This window comes from Lactuca serriola, chromosome 4 (assembly GCF_051521515.1).
Source record: "Lactuca serriola cultivar US96UC23 chromosome 4, Lser_US96UC23_V15, whole genome shotgun sequence".
Taxonomy (NCBI): Eukaryota; Viridiplantae; Streptophyta; class Magnoliopsida; order Asterales; family Asteraceae; genus Lactuca; species Lactuca serriola.
Window position 1 is genome coordinate 116,110,914 of NC_136411.1, and position 19,811 is coordinate 116,130,724.

Genomic DNA, 19,811 nt, shown 5'->3' on the forward strand with positions numbered 1-19,811 from the left:
TTCATCCCAACATTTCCCAAGTGTTATTTGAACATTTAGCACCATAAAACCTACCAACCATGAGTTCACGGCCATGAACTCATGTGGTTATGGTCTTAGGGCCGAAAACTCCATAAGGAGTTTACTCTTGAAGAGTAAACTCATTAGAGTAAACTCATTTCCCAAGTCCCACACGTTCGTAGATGTCACCCGGGTCACTCCAAACACTTGTTTTGAAGTGTTTTCACTCATTGGAATGTATTATCATATCTAATTAGTGGGTTAAAGTCTAATTAGATACATTTGTATACCATTTCATATTACATAGGAACCTCGCGTGTTATCAAGCCCCGAACCAACGCTTAGCATTCAAATCGTCGTGTTTTCTCATCTAGTGAGTTCATACCCCTGAACATTGAAATCCAAAATGTAAGCCAAAGCTTAGTGAGTTTTGCAAAATACCCCACACCACACATAATACGAATACAATACAAGCATGCATACAGGGTTTGTTGGTCTTTGACCTCAACCCAACCATCCAAGTTTGTTGGCACGTGGCCTCAACCTTACCATACCGGGTTTGTTGACCTCTAGTCTTAACCTAACCATATAGGGTTTGTTGGAACATGGCCTCAACCCAACCTTCCAGGTTTGTTGACACGTGAACTCAACCTCACCATACCAGGTTTGTTGACCTCCAGTCTCAACCCAACCATACCGAGATTGTTGGTGCATGGTCTCAACCCAACCAATCATATGTCGACATATATATATATATATATATATATATATATATATATATATATATATATATGGGGTTAGGTTATAATGTGGATGGACAACTATTATGCGGGCGTGTGGACAATACTATTCTATGAGAATTACTAACAAAATAATTTGTTTATTAATGTGAATATGTTCAAACTCACACAACCATTGTCATTTTCATGCATTCTCACTAATTCTTATTCATTTTTGTTCTCACACATCGTTTTTCACTCATTTTGATTCTTACAGAATATGACTCAATAAACATTCTGACAACATTCTAACAAAATGAGAATAATAATAATAAGTCTATAATAACCTGATAGACGATTTAATTAGTAAGAATGTGTGATAATGACAATAGTTATGTAAGATTAAACGTATTCATATTATCAAACAACATATTTTCTTTTCCATTATCACAGAATAGCATTGTCCACATGTACATACAATAGATGTCAATCCACAATTAAACTACCTCCCTCTCTCTCTCTCTCTCTCTATATATATATATATATATATATATATATATATATATATATATATATATATATATATATATATATACAAATCACACATAAAAGTATCATGGAAATCCTACATCCTCGGACACAATAACTCAATAAATGGGTCGGCCTTGGTGCCTTTAACCCATTGGAACAGTAAGTGAACGTACCTCACAATTAAAAGGATGGCTGAATGGATCTCTGCTACTCAAACTGACTCTACCGCTCGCCTAAACAATAAATCGGGACCCAATCACATACCGATAAACCAAAATACTCCAAAAGTCCCTAAGTTCAAACTTGGTAAAAAAGTCAACAGTCAATTGTTAAAAAGTCAACACAGACAGACCGAGTATGCCCAGCATACTCGGCTATGCCCCGCGTACCCTTGATCCTGATCGGGCTCCTAACAGCATACGCTCAGCGTACGTCCAGGTATGCCCAGCATACACAATGGCTTAAAAATATAACTTTTAAGGACTTAATCCCTTAAGTCATTTCTCTTAAGTCTCAGATCTAGTCTTAAATCATATCCCAAACCATAAAGTTTCCAACTTTATGGTTTTTCATGCCCAGAACAAACCCAACATCAAAACCCTAACTCTTCTTAACCAGTAAAGCTCTTAATGACTTACATGGAAGAATCTCAAGGGCCAAGATCATATTTTTAAGTATCAAGACATGGAAAAACGTCCAAAAGGACAGCCCAAATGTTCTATAGCATTCCATGCACAAGAAAGTCATAATTTGGGGCCAAAAGCTCATATTATCACCATGTAAGCTAGATCTAACAACTTAATCATCAAGGTGGGAACTTTATACATTCTGGAGATGTAGGATGATGCAAGACTTCCAGATTTAAGCTTGCTTCTAGCTTCCAAGCTTCACCACCACCTTTTTCTTCCTTTGGAACACACAAAAACACACTCAAAGGTTTCAAAATGCAATAATGGGGACTAGGTTTTGAAAGAAAACGTCTCAAGTGATGGAGGTTGGAAATGGGGTGGGGAGATGGGACTTAATGTGACATCCCCATTTTTACGGCCAGAAAATACCGATTTTGTTTATGCTTTATAAAAATCAGAGTATCTCTTTTAATAAAAATGTTGCGGAATTTGTTCCCAGAAAAACATGATAATCGCGTTATCAAAGCATTTCTAAAGAAATATATTTTTATTCACTTTTAAAGCATTTGGGATGTCATCCTCAATACAGAAACATAAGCATAAACAGAACTTACATTTATTTACACTAGTGATCTACATCTCTTTTAAATCTCTCAGTGTAATCTAACTTCATATCGACACCTGTGATACAAATAAACTGAGTGGGTCAGGTTGGGAAACCTGGTGAGTACATAGGGTTTTCAACCCACAATAATATAATTATTATATTTAAACATCAAATAATCAAGCCAATTTCCCATTCCCATTATCTTCTTAAGGATTTACCCTAAGGATCTGCTAACCCTCACTCCTTTATTCCTAAGGAAACAACATGAAGTCCATTGTTGCCAATGACACAGTGGTCAAGCGCAGCTGCTAATGTTATCACTTGGGCGCAGCTTCCAGAATTGGGACTTTTTCTATGAGGCGCTTCTGCCGGTATTGACCTTTAAACGCTATTGTCATGGTCATAAGGCTCCCTATTAGGAGCAACTGCCGATACTGTCCTTAGAGCGCAACTGCTAGGACGTTTACCGTAGATCTAAAACATCCATGGGTTGTGGCGCAGCTGCCAGTGCTCATCTATAGGGTACTAGGTCCACTGCTGCCAATGTATACCTATAGGGCACAAGGTCCGTACTACTAATGTTCCTCTATTTCAGCTTTTATTCCTCATCATTCATTTACCCATGTTTTACCCAACATATTTTGTAGATATAAAATACTTTATACAGTTTACATCGTTTAAAACATGTATAAAAATCTTTCACCAGCATAGACAGCAAGTATTCAGACAATATGCACACATAGCATGTAATTTATATTAAAATACTTCATATCTATGTGTAAGATGAAAGTAACTATGCACTCACCTGAAAAGGTGGTGATTCTGCCTTCGAACAGCGCTTCGTTATCTCAAAACAATTATCCCTCGATAAAACCTAGTATCATTATCACTAGGGTTTAGTCTACCGTTAACCGTGACTAATTAATAGTCTAGCTATTGTTATTATTATATAGGCGTTAAACAACACTCTATATAACTCATAATAATAGCCCAAATAATTATTTTATGTTCCTAATAATGTTACTATATTAAAACATAAGCTATACTAAAGATAGGTTAGGCGTAGCTCACTTACAGTGGTTTTTCTCAAAACCGGGTTCCGCTGGAGCAGCATTCCCGAGCCGAAAGGCTCTTCTTCTCGGAGCCTTCGGGCGCTCCAGGGCTTCCGCCTCGTGCTAGGGAGCTTCCCTAGGCTTTTCGGGGGGTTTTAGGGCTTAGAGACAGAGTATAGAGAGAGAAATGAAGGGTTAAGGTGTGAGGAATGAAGGAGAGGGGCGTTTCTATTTATAGGAGGCTGGGGGGTCACTCACGTCGTGAGCCAGGCTGGCTACAGCCAGGCGCAGCCTCGTGCTGACACATGGCATCGCACATAGGGTGGAAATCAGCCGAGTTTAAAAAATTCTTAACTTTCGCATACGAACTCCGTTTTCAAAGTTCTTTATATCCACGCGTAGGTAAAAACAAGATCTACAACTTTAATTTAGACTCCGTTGGCTAATTCTCAACCGATCTTAAATTTAACAGTAGGAGGAGATTAGACTGCTAAATGACCACGAAGAATTCGTAACTCCTTCATACAAAATCCGTTTTCGTCTATCTTTTTACCATTGAGTTCCTATTAATGAGATCTTCAACTCTCATTTAGGTCGCGTAAGCCAAAAACCGCTCGAACTAAAATTCGAGTTTCGGGCCGTGCACTGCTAAGTCAAATCTTAGAAAAATCATAACTTCCTCATACGAAGTCAGATTTGGGCGTTCTTTTTTTTTTTTGTATGTTCTCGGTTTAATGTATACTACAACTTTTGTTTAGATCACTAAGGCTCAAAAGTCCTCTATCTTAAATTCATTATTTACGTCTCCCGGTGCCATGACGGTTTTGCCGAAAAACTTCGAGGGGTCATAACTTGTTCGTTATAACTCTGATTTCGGCATTCTTTATATGTATGGAACCCTTGAGACATATTCTACAACTTGGTTAAGATTATTTATTCTAAATAATCATTTGTCGAAAAGTCATTTTCGACACTTATTGCCTCTAAATTGACTAGCCCGGATCTACGGGCGTTACAATTATCTGATGGGTTTTGAGCATTCTAACACTTCATAAGTGTACATGCAACCCTAATAACCTTGGATCTATGTTTGTATAATAATCATGCAAAGTTGTTTTCCAAGGTTATGAACCTATCTAGCATACATGGGGTACAATTTTCTTTGTATAAAAGATAGAACTACATACCTTATTGTTGAAAGTGTTCCTTGAAACCTTGTGAGCCTAGCACATCAAGTGTGATGCCTCAAATGCTTCACACAACACCAAGTGCAAAGAATAAACTTGAGAGAATACTCTAACACATGCAAAATCGGCCTAGCCCTCTTGTTTCTTAATGTAGCCGATTTTGGGGAGAGTTACATTGCTTATATAGTGTGTGAAATTAGGTAAACCCTAATGTTCCATGACTCTTCTTTTCTTGATCCATGGGTTAACTCCATGGAGCATCCATGAAGCATCTTATGGGTGGAACCCAACTTGATAATCCATGGAGCCTTTTAGCCCACTATATAAGATATGGAAGATTTACTTAATCTACCCATATATCTAATTAGTTATCTTTTGATCACTTAATTAATTCTAAATTAGTTCTTGATCAAAACTAATTAGATAATATTATTAATATATTAGAACTTATAATATATTAATAAACCATATGTGTTATTTCTCTCATTTAGTTTATCCAATTGCATGGTGCCATGCAACCCAAATGGATCATGTCGGTTTGGGTCAAGTACTTACCATAAATAGTTATGGACTTAGACACCTTATCCAACAGTCTCCCACTTGGATAAGTCTAATAACTATAACTGCAATACTTCAATACTTCAAAACTAATTAGATAATATTATTAATATATTAGAACTTATAATATATTAATAAACCATATGTGTTATTTCTCTCATTTAGTTTATCCAATTGCATGGTGCCATGCAACCCAAATGGATCATGTCGGTTTGGGTCAAGTACTTACCATAAATAGTTATGGACTTAGACACCTTATCCAACAGTCTCCCACTTGGATAAGTCTAATAACTATAACTGCAATACTTCAGAACCCGATCGGCAATCGTAGCTCTTTCAAGGTCTCTGGGAACTGAGAAAGAACTTAATTGAACACATCAACTTAGTTCTGACCGGGCCCGTTACATAGGTCAAAACAAAATCATCGAGGGGCCCAGATATCAGCTTCTAATCCAAGAAGGAACAGATAAACTTCGACTCATATGTTTGTTCTACTACTAGTTGAATTATACACAAAAGCACGTTTTATAACATCGAGTTACAGATGCGTTTTCGTATAATCAATGCATAATCAATTTGTAGGCAACAAATCATCAATACTAGAAAAACAGCCTTTTACGACGCTCATTGCGCGTCGTAAAAGGCTCAGACGACGCGCAAATGCGCGTCAAGGAAGGCCCTGTCATAAAGAGAGACGACGCATTTTTGCACGTCGTCTATAGACGACGCGCATTTACGACGCGCAATTACGACGCGCGTTTACGACACGCAATGCGTATCAAGGAAGGCCCTGTCATAAAGGAAGACGACACGCATTCGCGTGTCATAACCTTACCACGCGCGTGTTAATGAAACACAATGCGTATCAAGAAAGCCCCTATCAAGAAAGGCCATGTCATAAATGAAGATGACACACATTTTTGCGTATCATAATTTTAAATGTTTAAAAAAAATATTATTTATAGATTTACTAATTTTCAAATTAAATAATACATTAAAAACCTCATAATACAAAATAAAATACCATAAACAACAAAGATAATTTATTTCACTAATATGTCAAATACAAATAATTATTCCAATAGTCAGTAAATGTTATAAAAAATGAACTCATTTATATACAATTGCATTATCTAGCTTACTATGTGCCAACAACTCTCTGTGTGTTTACTTTTGCTTGAGTCTCGTTTCCTCCAAAGCTTCTAGCCATGTCAAAATATGATATCTTAGGGTTCATGTCCAAATCAAGTAAAACATTGCTAGCTTAAATTCATCAAGTCCTTGGCGTGAAGTATTAGATAGAAGCTTAACTGCAATCTCCAATCCTTCTAGCAGACCCTAAAGATCATTATTGGCCATGTAGCAGGATCAACCTGCAATCTCTTTTTTGCCTTCTTATTACTTGTAGCATCTTCTGCCTGTTTGACCAAGGCTATGCCTTCAGCAGCAACATGTTGCATTGCGTCAAAAAGATAAAAACAGATGACAACAAATACAAATAACTAGAAGCCAAGGGTAAAAGAATAGAACACAAAAAGAAGAGGAACAAACTCCTTGGCTTCCCTTCCATTTAAATTTTAATGTTTTGAAACACATATGAATTATGTACATGCATTGTAAGAAGCATCATAATGACCCTTGCCAATCATTGCAAGCATTCGCAAAAAGTAATGATTGCAGTATGATCTTGCACAATCAAGGAAAAAAAAGGTATGCAAGCTTATCAAATCTTTCAGATCTAAGAAAAAGTGGAAATCAAATTAAAGGAGAACGCAATGTCAATCACACTTACAATTAAAAACAAACTGCTTATTTTCGCTGTCAAAAAAATAAAATAAGTATGTATAGTAAAAGGAGGGAATAATAATGCGAAGCAATACCTATACCAAACGTATTAATACGTGGGGCCAATTCTGATCCTTTGTTTTCTAGTTGTTTCTTTATAACTTCACAGATTTTTCTCTCATTTTCAACAGCCCCGTCAGTAATAAAGAAAACCATTGGAACTGAATGTACATAACAATCATAAATGCAAAGTAATTAGAGCTTACAAAACATTAAATGGAAAGAATAATTACTAGGACGAAGGAAAGGAATACAAAGGTGAATAATGTCTCACTGACATATGCTCTTTCCTGCCCAAGTTCCTTTACGAAAAATAAACACAGTTATAAATATGATCAGTAGGACTTTAGAGACATAAAGAATGTGTTTTATGAATAAAGAAAGATCCAAGCATTGAGTTATACATACAAGAAGAAGAACCCGGAGTCTTGTAGAATTGGTCCTAGATGATGATAATAATGAACTGATCGAGCTGCCAGCCCATGAACGTACTAAAAAAAGTTGTTCCAAAATGAAATATAATAAGAACATTGTGTTTCTATGAGAGTTAAGAAAATAGAAAAGAGTGAAATACTGGAAGATTTAGCTATCAACATATCACCAATATTGCAACATCATTGGTGAATATGGTAAGCACATTTTAAAATTTAATTGACTAGAAAAGTGGGAATTAATGGAGTAAAAAACAACTTTTCAAATCCACTATGAAGATATACATGCTTGAAAGAGATACAAAGTGCTAGCCAATAATACTGAGTGATAAAGAACATCATTATAGCTTGGAGCATTATGTTTATGGATCACCAATGTTAAATTTCAATGCCAAAATGTTGTGAGAAAATAAAATGTGAAGAGGGCAGAGTTAACCTGCTTAAAGTTGCCTAAATCTTCAAACAGAACCTGCAGCATGAAAAATCAGTTACTGGAATGTACAACATAAAGAAAATTGAACAAGAAGTAAAGGAAGGGAAGGGGCTATGTCTTTTCTGACTTTATGGATTACAAATTTATATATATATATATATATATATATATATATATATATATATATATATATATATATATATGGTTATTACTTTTTTCCCTCTCTCTATTTTTTTTGGATCACAACAGTTTAGAAACGAAACGGTACAAGACTTGAATGCTTACTTTTGCTTGTAGCAATCAACATATGAAGTATACTCAAGCTGACCAAGATACCCTTCTTTCGTAGGATTTGCTGTTGTCATGTCATCAATTTACCTTCTGTCAAATCCTAATACCCATTAATATTATTACTGTATGATCGCATCACAGGAGGAACCAATCCAGATGCTTTCACAACATCAAACTGTGCACAACTCACCAAAAAACTGAAAAGCAAGCAAGACATGGAAGTATGCTCATAATTATAGATTTGTCATAATGTAGAAATGAATAAAATGAAAAATTCTAAGTGATGTACGTCCCTGTAATGACACGTGGTCAAACCATAACCAAAATAAAATACAGGAGAACAATCAAGTGAAAGGCAGATTTCAGCAACCATATCCCATGCATCCCTGTAATGACATGTGGTAAAACCATAACCAAAATAATCAAGATTCAAGAATTATAACATCATAAACAAGTTCATGTGTTTATTACCACATATGGTGTTGATGAGTTGGAGGTAACATTGGATAAGATACAGGAGAACAATCAAGTGAATAATCAATAAAGGCAGATGATCTCCAGTTCAACTCACCAAGAAGTTTCTTACGATCAGTTTGTCTCCCAGGTATTCTGTCTATAAGTGAATAATCAAGTGATTCATGTAGTAATGATCGAGTGCAAAACCATCTTAAGGCAATCTTGATGGGAGTTGTAAGGCAAGAAATGAAGACATCAACATGAAACTCATGACTTTTTCATGTGCTTCACATGTTGCAAGTAGAATACAGTCTCTTGGTGAAGTTCCTAAAGAAGAACTTGAGGGAGTCCAATCTTGGAGTTATATACATATAAATGATATTCAAGCATTTAGTCAAACAATAATAACAATGTTGTCAAGAAATAAATAGTTAATAATACCTCTATGAAGGCATTGGCAATCATCCCTGCAGCAGAACAATCAAAAACATATATGGAGGGAGTCTTGAGCCATGAGTCAAGGTCGCTGATAGGCAATGGAATATACCGTGTATAACTCTACAACATTTGACAAGAATAGAGGAAATTAGTCTAGGGAAACTATTGAATACAAGGCATGAATATAGAAAGATAGTGCAAAATAAAAACATATAATTACCCTGTTAAAAACCAAATTTCACCATTGGCAGTTGGTTTAGGTACACCATGACCATTATAATGGAAAAGAACCCTTTCAGATTTGGCATATTTGCGACATGTATCACTAAAATATGCGGCTGTTTCTTGATCTTCATCCTCTTCTGTGCTTCCTGTAAACTGTAAAACAAAACATCTTTACATTTCCTTCATAAAAAAACCATTATTACAAAAAAGTAAAAAATAAAAAATAAAAGTAGAAACCTGCAGCACTTATCACAGAAAAACTTATCCTCAACATTTAAAGTCTCGGTGGAATTGAAGTTCTTTAGGCAACTTGTAATGGAACTGTTTTGCTCAATATCAAGGCTCAGATCTTAAACACTTTGTTTCGTTTGTGAGTATACCCTGAAATTGGAAAAATTAGGATAATTGATGAGTTTAATATTTGATATTGGTAAGCTAAGTAAAATGAAAAATAATAAAGATATGAATATACCTTAAAGTTTTTGTGAACCCATGTAACCAAGGGCTCCTTTCTTACACCATTGGCCAGAGGGACATGTATGCCATTGGGAATCTTTTCAGGAGGTGATGAATGTTCTTTTGTACCTTTTGTTTCTTTCTCTAGTATATCAACTAGTTCGTTTAACAAAAAGTTCAAAAATTCATGTGCATCCTACACAAAACTCAAAACATCATCAGAAAAATTAAGCGTAAACGGATTTTCATATTTGATGTAAGAGGTTGGTTTATTATATAATATAATTATAATACCTGATGCATGTAACCATAGAAAAGTTCATTTTCTTTCTTCACTCTTTGTACAAAGCGTTTTTGAGCAATAACACCTATTTTCTTCTTTTGTGTACTAATCTGATACAAGTAACCCAAATGGTGAATATAAATAATGAGGAAAATAAAATGCAACTTAAAAAAAATATGGAATGGTTACAGCTATGGAAAAAGCCCATTGTGTAGAATATAAAGTGATTAAGAGAAAAGAATAACTACCATTAAAAAGCTTATTTACAAGTAAAAATGTGTACCTATGTAAACAGTTCTGCCAAACATGTAAGGAGATTTTCTTCTACATCTGGATTTTTAACCTTCTCATAATATTTGAGTAGTTGTTCACGAAATGGAACACAAAAATATAGACCCTGAAAATTATGATTTAAGAAAAAGATATATGAGAACATTAGCAAAATAGTTGAGGTCAAACTTTGAGTGAAGTTATAACAAACAACATGAATTACTAGGCTTTTTCAATATCTTTAGAAAGGTAATAAACCAAGTGTTTTCAAGGATAAATAGATTAAAAAATGGTGAGAATAAATGAGGGAAGAATTGTAAAAAGTTAGGACTTAGGATATCACAGCAACAACAATATGCTGCTGGGTTTAGCATATAGCAACAGCAGCCTCCAGCAAATCTCTAAAGCGAACTAGTTTGATAACCATGTGAACTCTAACTAATAAAACTAAATCACCCACTACAAGATTTTTGCTTAATAACTATTGGTGCAAGTCACTCAAGCATGGAAAAATACAACTTTATGTGGCAAGCATACATGATAACAGGTCACCCTACTCATCTAATCAGTATTAGTGGGAAACTAATAGGTCAGACAGAAACAGACATACATCTTGTCTGATAGCAGATTATCTCAAAAGCATATAAAATGCAAAAGGAAATCGAAAATGATGAAAGGGTAAATGCAGGAAACAATAGATTACCCGGTCCATATGGAAACAATAGATTAACAGTAATGAAAACAAACATTTAACCCTCAATTAGTTAGGTATGCTAAATAACTTAATGAAATTACATATGAAACTAGGTTACATGCTCTATAGGTTTCTTCTTTTTTCTCTCGCAATCAGAAATTTTAAAAGTAACATCTCATATTCATTTATTCAAACAGGTTACCTGCTCTCAAGGTTCACGAGTGAACAAATAAAAATTTTCCAAATTCACTTTTTTTTGTGTTCAAATCATTTGTCTACGGAGAGTGATTTCAATCAGGTAATTATCATGAACATTGATCATAAACTTTTCGAATTTCTTCAGATACAACACAAAGGGAAGAACTCACATGGAGTCGTGAGCTTTGGCGAATCGGATCTAATTAGCGAACCATGGGAAGGCAAGAAGTAGGCGATATGGAGAACATTGGTTAGCAGAGTAAGTCGACGACTAAGAATGTGTTTTAGTGGTGTTGTTGAGGTGTGTCGAGAGCATGATAAACATACCTTAATCAGCCCTAGGGCTTAGAAACTTGAGCAATCGTTCTAGTCTCCGGTGAGGTGAGGTGAGCCTGAGGTCTCCGGTGGAAAGAGGTGAGCTGAGGTCGCTTGCAGGTGAGGAGAGCCGAGGTAGAGAACATTGCACAAAGCACTCCTTGAAAAAAGCCCTAGATAATGGTCCCTATGATTTTTTTTATAATAAATAGTATGTTCAATGAAGACGAGGGTTGGAAGACGGCGTTCAATGAAGTTTTCCCTAGATAATGGTCCTCATGAGAGCTTCGCCTTTGAAGATTCTTCGGGGATCTTTGTCCTCAAGAGTTAGAAGCATTCTCGCAGCATTACAGATTTTTCTAAGTTGTTCTTTTTCAACTTTGCATCGTAGACTGTATTTTCCGACCAATTTCAACTTTGAGTCTAGTCGTTCCTTTTCATTTGAGCGTCGATAATTAGGGCAAAGGGGAAAGGAGAAAAAAGGAAGGCGGGGTTTTCAATTTTTTAGGATTTCATTTTTCCCCCGCCTGTTTATTAGGGGATGCAACGCGCGTTGCAATAAAATTTATAAAGCGACATCCATAGACGACACGTATTTTATTAGAGGTGCCCTCCGTGTTTTTTTTTGGATTAGACACTAATTTAAGGGCACGCAATAATGCGTGACCTAAATCCTTAAATTTTTTGAAGAGATGACACTTTTTTAATGTCCCTCTCTTTTGCGTAACATAGATTAATGAGTGTCGTGGTTTGCGCGTCGTAAAAGGCTATTTTTCTAATAGTGCATATCTCTAGGTTTGAAGACTTATATGATATTACCGTCTCACGATCACTCGAGATAAAATTCCGTGAAGTGATTCCAGTGAGCGTGGGTTGATTCCAATACTCAGAACTTATGAGCACTCATGAAGTGTTGTCTTATATCCTGACACCTACAACCAACTTCATGACAGTCTTACTTCATATCTACTTCCAACATATGACTGACTGTGGAAAATTTTGAATAATATGTGAAACCACACCATACTATTCTGGAAGTCAAAACATGGAAAAGAAATTATAGTAAACGATTGACAAAAGATAGCAACACTTTACTCATGAATAAACACAACTTTTATTCATCATCATATGTCAATTACACTTTACAAATTTCATAATTTATCTAACTACTAAAACTTATATCATCCTTCAGCCCTATGCTCCGAGCATGCTAGAGATGCTTAACCCTACTCAGTCCTTTCGTGAGGGGATCTGCTGGGTTCTCATCCGATGATACCCTCTTTGCCACGAGGATTCCTTCTTCTATGCGATGTCTGATAAAATGATATTTTCTATCGATGTGTCTGGATATCCCGTGATCCCTTGGTTCCTTGGCTAAGGCAACAACACTTTCACTATCACAAAAAATTTCCATGGGATCCTTTATAGCTGGTACTACTCCAAGGTCTCCTATGAAGTTCTTCAGCCATATAGCCTCCTTTGCTGCCTCGCTCGCTGCTATATACTCTGATTCACAAGTGGAATCAGCCATTGTCTCCTGCTTGAAACTCTTCCAAGTGATTGCTCCTCCATTTAGGGTGAAGACCCAGCTCGACTGAGAGCGGAAATTATCCCTATCAGTTTGGAAGCCAACATCACAATACCCTACAACTCTCAAGTCATCACTCCCACCGAGGGTAAGGACCCAGTCCTTAGTCCTCCGTAGGTACTTGAGGATATTATTTACCGCAGTCCATTGAGCCTTGCCAGGGTTCCCTTGATACCTGCTAACCATGCTCAAGGCAAAGGCTACATCAGGTCGAGTACAAGTCATAACATACATGATTGAGCCTACTGCCGAAGCATAAGGCACTTGACTCATTTCTGCTATCTCAGCCTCAGTACTAGGGCTTTATGTCTTACTCAATCTGGCATTACTCTGGATGGGTAACTTTCCTTTCTTGGAGTTCTGCATGCTGAATCTCTTCAACACCTTGTCCAAGTAGGTACTTTGACTAAGTCCAATTAGTCTTTTACTCCGGTCTCTCAAAATCCTTATCCCTAGAATATAGGCAGCTTCTCCTAGGTCCTTCTTAGAGAAACACTTCCCAAGCCAGGACTTAACTTCCTGCAGAGTTGGGATGTCATTTCCTATGAGTAGTATGTCATCCACATACAATACCAAAAAGCTAATTATACTCCCAATAGCCTTGACATACACACAAGATTCATCTTCACTCCTAGAAAAGCCAAATTCCTTGACTTTCTCATCAAAGCAAAGATTCCATCTGCGAGGTGCTTGCTTTAATCCATAAATGGATTTTTCAAGCTTACACACTCTATTAGGGTACTCGTTGCTAACAAAACCTTCTGGCTGACTCATGTAAACATCTTCAGTCAACTTTCCATTAAGGAAAGCGGTTTTCACGTCCATTTGCCATATTTCATAGTCATGAAATGCAGCTATGGCTAACATAACCCTAATAGACTTAATCTTGGCTACTGGAGAAAAAGTCTCATCATAATCTACTCCAGGAATTTGAGAGAAGCCCTTCGCAACCAGTCGAGCCTTATAAGTGTGTACATTACCATCCATGTCGGTCTTCTTCTTGAAGATCCATTTGCACCCTACAGTCTTACGACCTGGTACATTTTCAATCAAGTTCCAAACTTGATTGTCATACATGGATTGTATCTCGCTATCCATAGCCTCTTTCCATTTAGCAGACTCAGGGCCTGCCATGGCTTCCACGTAGCTGTTAGGTTCATCCAGACCTACTAGTGTCTCATCACTAATAAGTGTCTCACCTTCTTTAGTAATATGGAAACCATAGTAATGCTCAGGTGCATTCCCAACTCTCGTGGAACGCCTCAGAGGTATAGACTCATCAAGTGGCTCAACAGGAGTTTCCTCCTCAAGTTGAGGGCTAGGGTATGAAGTTCCTTCACCACTTGAATCTTGAAGTTCTTCAAGGTCAATTTGCCTCCCACTGTCTCCTTGGCTTATGAACTCTCTCTCTCTCTCTCAAAAGACTCATCTCCTTGCTACAAAGACCACATTATCACTAGGTCTGTAGAAGAGGTAACCAAAGAATCTTTGTGGGTAGCCGATGAAAATACACCTCTCGCTTCGGGGTTCTAGCTTATCATGAGACTCGCGCCTCACAAAATCCTCGCAACCCCAAATCTTGATGTGGTCTAGTTTGGGTACTTTACTAGTCCACATCTCGTGAGGAGTTTTGGCAACTTTCTTTGTAGGGACTAGATTAAGGATATGGGCGGCAGTCTCTAAGGCATACCCCCAGAATGAGATTGGTAGTGATGCTCGACTCATCATGGAATGAATCATACCCAACAAGGTTTGATTACGCCTCTCAGCTACACTATTCAATTGCGGTGTCCTGGGAGGTGTCAATTGTGAGACAATCCCACATTCCCTAAGATAGTCGAGGAACTCTGAACTAAGATACTCACCACCTCGATCGAATCGAAGTATCTTAATGTTCCTGCCCAACTGATTCTCGACTTCCTATTTAAATTCCTTAAACCTTTCGAAAGTCTCTGACTTATGCTTGATTAAGTAGACATATCCATATCTACTGTAATCATCAGTAATAGTCAAATAATAACGATTAGCATCCCTTGTGGCATGTTTGAATGGTCCACACACATCCGTGTGTACAAGGTCCAACAAACCTTCACCCCTCTCACAAGAACCTGTGAAGGGTGACTTTGTCATTTTTCCAAGTAAGCATGATTCGCAACTATCATCTGACTTTAGGTCAAATGATTCCAAGACTCCATCCTTTTGGAGTTGGCCTATGCGTTTCTTGCTTATATATCCAAGACGACAATGCCATAATGATGCTTTATCCAAGTTATTATTATTAGGAGAATCAATACACAAAACATTATTTCCTAAGTTATCAACCACATATACAGTTTCATACACACCATCACAAGGTAATGCTTTAAAATAAAGAATATTATTAAAGAAAGCATTAATCGAACCAACTTCATTATCAAATGAAAAGGTAAAACCTTGTTTATACAATGCATGAAAGGAAATAATATTTCTTTCCATTTCTGGCGAATAACAACATTTATTCAAATCCAAACTAAACCCACTACTTAGCGATAAAGTATAAACTCCAATCTTGGTGACAGGTGAAGCTTTCCTGTTTCCCATGATCAAGTTTATTCTTCATTGCTCCACATTCTCACTTCTTCTTAGTCCTTGCATGGTTGGGTTTGACTTTCCCATCCTTCACATCTTGCTGGTACTTTGGGCAGTTCCGCTTCCACTGTGCCTTTTCATGGCAATAGAAGCATTCAGCCTCTTTTGGGTCAGAAGAAGGAGTGATGAAACCTTTCTTGGTTCCACTTGAAGAAGAGCCATCAAGGGTCCTAGCCTTGGTACCCTTCGAAGAAATCTTTCTCTTCTTCCCTCGTCCTTTCCTGATTGCCAAGACAGGGGTGGAGTTGGTAGGAGTAAGAGTAGTAACAACCGCCTTACCCTTAAGACCACTTTCCGCGGTCTTTAAGAGTCCTTGAAGTTTGCTGAGAGTGACCTCTTCGTTATTCATGTGGTATGTAATGCGGAATTGATCATAACATGAACGTAAGGAGTGCAAAATGATATCTATTGCAAGCTCCTCGGGGAAGTTCACATTAAGCTTCAGCAAACGGTTCACAATTCTTTGCATTTTCTGCATGTGGCCCGTGATGGGTTCACCATCCTTCATTTGGGTTGTTATCATGGAGGAGATGATTTCATACCTCTCTTGTCTTGCACTTTGATGGTATCTTTCCATCAAATCTTGGTGCATTTCAAAAGGGTAGAAGTCCTCGTAGGACTTTTGGAGGTCGGCTGTCATAGTGGCCATCATGATGCATGCCACCTTGGTGGCATCCCTTTCATATGCCCTAAAGTCAGCGATCTCTTGAGGAGTAGCAACTGTCTCATCAATCTCCTTAAGCTCCTTATCGAGGACATATTGTTTGTCCTCGTAGCAGGTAATCATTCGGATTTTTCTGATCCATTCATTAAAGTTGGATCCATCAAAAGTGACTTTCCCACACAAGTTCATTAGAGAAAAGGAGCCATTAGGATTAGATCCAGAAGCAGCAGTGTTTGCAGACATCTGAAAAGAAAAGTTTAGTTTAGAAATAGAGACAATCCTTAATAAAACACCCAAATGTAGTATTAAGGCTAGGACCCAATCACAATATATTATACTTAGAAGTGGTATGCCGTAATCTAAGTAATAAATTATTTGAAAGGTAGGTGAATGACGATTCACCAATTTCCACCAAAGACGAAATATTAAAATATTTAATTTGGTTCTTAGAAACTCCTAGATTCTTTTGATATTCAATGAACTTTTCAAAGACATGTTTCAATCTCGAGTGTGCCCTCCAAGTTTTATGACTGGGATGCCGAGGATCACAAAACGAGGTGTGAAGTAACCATGCAAATTACTTTGTACCCTTAATGTATTACCCCTCAATCGATGTGTCGGTTAACCACACACGCTCCATCGATACTATGATAAACATTAAGTCACCCTTTACCTAGCTTGTTAAGTTCGAGTTAGTGTGCCGGTTAACTACACACGCTCCACTAACGACTTAGACAAAGTGTAAAGTGTAATTTCATGGATTAGCACCTTATTCACATTTTTCCTAAAGTAACTAAGATTGGGAATTTAATAAAAGCATTTAGTTACTTTAATATATTCATCATACTTTTAATGAGAATTTATAAGTCCTTTTCCTACCCGTTCGGCTAACGACCCTCCACCAGTCAAGCAAGCGGTGGGTGAGAGTGGACACCCATTAAGTTGCCATTTTATAGGCAACAACCTTATACCCACCTTATAGACTGGCTTCGTGAATGAGGCGTACTAGCGGTAAGACCACTTTGATCTTATACATATACATACATACACACACTCACACACACACACACACACACACACACATATATATATATATATATATATATATATATATAAGTATAAGGGTTGAATTTTAACTTTTAAAATTCTAAGGGTTGGAACTAAAGTTTTTAATATGACTTTACTTGTTCTAAAACTTGAGGGCAAGTTTTGTAAACTTTCAAAACTTTTCATTTCTTGTAACTTATGAGTTAATTAGAGTATTAAAAAATGAAGACTCTTCATTTTTATAACCCATGCGTTCTTTTAATGGTTTTTAAAACAAAGTGACTTTTGGTTTTCCATAACTTGAGGACAAGTTATGGACTCCATTAAAACACATAATGATCATGAATTAATCTACCACATAGGTTACAAATAATTTTTATGATCATCTAAACATCATAAGATCAAGAGCATGAATATGAACACTTTCATGAATAAAAAATTACACTTAAAACTTGTAATTTTGATAATTTGTCATTGTAAATGGATTAACATGAACATTACACCAACTAAAACAAGTTTTAAAACACCAAAATAGTTTAGGGTAATGTTCCTAGTCCATTTCTAGCAACAAAAATCGAAATTATGAAAACTGCAGCCTCTACTCGTCGAGTGCATGAACTGACTCGACGAGTAGCTTGCATTTGTTCATGGACTCGTCGAGTCCCCCCATGGACTCGGCGAGTTCATATAGGCAGAAAGCAGAAAACTTGATTTTTCAAGCAGTTTGCACAAAAATCAAACAAGCAAGCCTAGGCTCTGATACCACTGATGGGTTTTGAGCATTCTAACACTTTCTAAGTGTACATGCAACCCTAATAACCTTGGATCTATGTTTGTCTAATAATCATGCAAAGTTGTTTTCCAAGGTTATGAACCTATCTCGCATACATGGGGTACAATTTTCTTTGTATAAAAGATAGAACTACATACCTTGTTGTTGAAAGTGTTCCTTGAAACCTTGTGAGCCTAGCAACTCAAGTGTGATGCCTCAAATGCTTCACACAACACCAAATGCAAAGAATAAACTTGAGAGAATACTCTAACACATGCAAAATCGTCCTAGCCCTCTTGTTTCTTAGTGTAGCCAATTTTGGGGAGAGTTACATTGCTTATATAGTGTGTGACATTAGGTAAACCCTAATGTTCCATGACTCTTCATTTCTTGATCCATGGGTTAACTCCATGGAGCATCTTATGGGTGGAAACCAACTTGATAATCCATGGAGCCTCTTTGCCCACTATATAAGATATGGAAGATTTACTTAATCTACCCATATATCTAATTAGTTATCTTTTGATCACTTAATTAATTCTAAATTAATTCTTGATCAAAACTAATTAGATAATATTATTAATATATTAGAACTTATAATATATTAATAGACCATATGTGTTATTTCTCTCATTTAGTTTATCCAATTGCATGGTGCCATGTAACCCAAATGGACCATGCCGGGTCGGGTTAAGTACTTCCCAGAAATAGTTATGGACTAAGATACCTTATCCAACATTATCTCCTCCTTAGGATGATTACGTCCCGAAATCATCAACAAAATAGGATTGTATAATGACTCCATACGTTATCTCTTCATCCTTGGTAATAACTGTAACTTCTATGTTGCTTCGAACGAGTATCTAACTCTTGGACTCCTTGACTGCAGGCGGTGCTCGGTCTTGCACCTGCTCGTTAGACTTCCAATCATGACCTTCGTGTCACAACCTCATTCTTTATCAGAGACTCCTTCTTCTTCCTAACAAACTTAGGATAAGTTAATTTTATTACTACAATTGACCGATGTGTCATAATCTAATGACCTATCATCGTATGTAGCAACGCTTAGACTCAGGTCTCTTAGAGTCAAATTTCGGAATAGAATATGCCTTCCTTCATGGTCTAATGTGATATAATCACATTTTAACATGTAGCATTTCTAGCTACCAATTTCTTTAACAACGAGCATGATACTTATATTGATCGCTTTGATTTCAATACTTTGGTTAAAGTCAGACGCTACATCAAACTTGGTTCTCTGAACCACGTAACCTACTCATCGTAGTCGGACTCAATGTGATCACTAGGGTCGGGATAACAACAATCTTCTTAGTCATTACCAAAACAATGGTAACGACATACTTGAATAAAAAGAAATCAATTACTAGTTTCTTGGTAACCTTGTGACTTTCCCTGATCCAAGTGTGAGTCATGTGCTTCCAGTAGTATAGGCCTCTACTACCATTCACACCTACTCATACTCGTCCCAAGTAT

At 36.8% G+C, this 19,811-nt stretch overlaps 1 pseudogene; it reads right to left on the reverse strand.

Moving 5' to 3' along the window:
* Positions 1–8,383: 8,383 nt before the first annotated feature.
* On the reverse strand, positions 8,384–10,577 carry LOC145098752 (ubiquitin carboxyl-terminal hydrolase 4-like; annotated as a pseudogene).
* Between the last annotated feature and the right edge of the window lie 9,234 nt (positions 10,578–19,811).